Source organism: Anguilla anguilla, chromosome 2, assembly GCF_013347855.1.
Source record: "Anguilla anguilla isolate fAngAng1 chromosome 2, fAngAng1.pri, whole genome shotgun sequence".
In the NCBI taxonomy this organism is placed as follows: domain Eukaryota; kingdom Metazoa; phylum Chordata; class Actinopteri; order Anguilliformes; family Anguillidae; genus Anguilla; species Anguilla anguilla.
In genome coordinates, this window is record NC_049202.1 from 69,254,639 (window position 1) to 69,257,138 (window position 2,500).

Sequence of the window (2,500 nt, forward strand, 5' to 3'; positions counted from 1 at the left end):
GAGTTTCAAAAGAGGAGCAACACAACACGACGCCGGGCGAATATGGAAACAGCCTTCTGTTTCTCATCTGCTGCGCGCCCTGCGTGCTGCCGAGAGAGAGAGAGAGAGAGAGAGAGAGAGTGGCGGAAAGAGAGAGAGAGAGAGAGAGAGAGAGAGAGAGAGGGAGAGAGAGAGAGAGAGAGAGAGAGAGTGGGGGAGAGAGAGAGAGAGAGAGAGAGAGTGGGAGAGAGAGAGAGAGAGATTGTGTGGGGGAGAGACAGAGGGAGAGAGAGAGAGTGGGGGGGAGAGACAGAGAGAGAGAGCGGGGGAAAGAGAGAGAGAGTGGGGGGGTGAGAGAGAGAGAGCGGGGGAGAGAGAGAGTGGGGGGGTGAGAGAGAGAGAGAGAGAGAGAGAGATAGAGAGAGAGAGAGTGGGGGGGGTGCTTAGAGGCTATGGAGCTGTTCAAATGTCCTGTTGTGACTAATTAGATGTCTTCTACTGGTGCACACTGCTTAATGTGGGAGAAGTGTACTGCCTTATCTACACAGATCAGAAGACCAGCCTCTTAAACACTCTGAGCGGGATTACACGTGGACACATATAGTTAAACGTTAAAAAAGAGCTCTCTGACCCCCCCCCCCCCCCCACCACCACCACCATCACCATCTCTTATACTGTATGTATTTAAGCCTGACTGTAGAGTTATCTCATTTGCATTTGTGATGTGTAACACGTAATTTGTAGACAAACTAATGTGCAATGTAAAGAGAGAAAAAAGAAAACAAGCCTCTCCAGTTGTAACTAGTAATTACCCCCTCAACGTAATCGTGCAGTAATTGGACATCAAACGCTTGTACTTAATCAGCCTCTGCTTGCTGTATTTTATTTATTAATGTTTTGTTTTTTTTGCTTTCAGGACAAAACCCACTAAATCCGAAGAGTGCGACAAATGTTTACAACACTTTAAAACTCTTAAAAATGATTTACAGCATATTCATTTGCTCTTCAACATTAGATTTATAATCAGCAGATTTTCGCTCAGAAGGCTCGGTGCATAAGTATGCATGCATTCACACACACAAAAATTTTAGCGCCTGTCGGCTGACGGAGGTAAATTAATTTATTGTTGCTTGCGCAGATAACAAGATAACAATTCACATGTACAAAGAAATGTATAAGGAGCGACGGCAATTACAAAAATGAAAAAGGATGACGTTCATCTCTGACAGAATTCTGCCACGTTCGAACGTTCACATTTGTCATCCTGCCAGGTCTGTTTGGAGGCGTTCTCGAGATGCTCTCCAGGGGCTCAGGGCAGCCGTCAGTAGAAACTGTCTGTTTTAGCTGTACGCATTGAGCTCTATGTGATGCTAGGATAAGACTGAAACGCTACATTTTTGACGTGAAAAACAAAATGGGGGGGGGGGGGGGGGCTGGTTGTACATAGTGCATAATGCATACATTTACCAATGTATGTGGAAATAGAATTATTCCCTTAGTGTGGGTAGTCTTCTTGGGCGGGGGGGGGGGGGGGGCAGTGGGGGGTGGGGGGGGGTGCATTTTATTCTCCCTGTGCTGTCCTTTTTATATACAAATACACCGCCGCTCTCCATTTACGCTGTAGTACTCGCACAGCCACGACGTCCCATTCTCGTATTGCGCGGGGGGGGGGGGGGGGGGGGGGGGGCAGATGGCGCTACTGTACAAACCCAGTGCATTAATAATAATAACAATAAAAAAGTAATGAAATCTGTAAAAAAAAAAAGAAAAAAACAATATATACTTAATGTTCATCCAGGATTTCTCAGCTAAAAGCCCACCTCATCAAACTGCAAATTAGTGGGGGCCGTAAGTTTATTACGCGGCCCGCTCGAAGACAGGCTCCCATAAATAATTCAGCCGCCTGTCTCTGGGCCTGGCTGATTTAATTCTGCGGGACGGAGCGCGGGGGGGGAAACGGCCCGCGATATGAAATAAGAACCTCCCCGGGTTTTTTTTATTGGCAAGCGGCCCGCAGCGGCACGACGGACGGCCCTCATTCGCCCAGGCCCCCGCAAACGCATCCCTCGCAGTCAGGTAGCGCCATGGCAACGCGCGCATCGACCGCATCAATCATCCGGTGTGCGCATGCCCTCCCAGCGGTGGAGTTGGCGGAGGGAGGGTGGGGGGTGGGGGCAGGCGGATGGGGGGGGGTGATTCGGGGGGGGGAGTGCAGGGGGGGTGGCGTCTGTGAGGAGCAGGGGAAGGGGGGTGGGTAGGGAGTTCTTCTCCCACAAAGGCGAGGAAAATGCTCTCTCTGCTCTCTCTCTCTCTCGATACCTGGTACCTGCTCTGTTAGATTTCTGGCTGCCGAACATTCCACACAGACCGCAGCTGACTGAAATAAGCGCAGCCGCGTCCGACTGCGTTTCCTCCGTGCGTCTGCAGCATTAGCCGCACTTTCTGCCACAGTGCAGTTAGAGGGAGAGGGAACAATGGCTGCTATGCGAATGCGTGTTTCTCTATGATATGCGCATAGAGC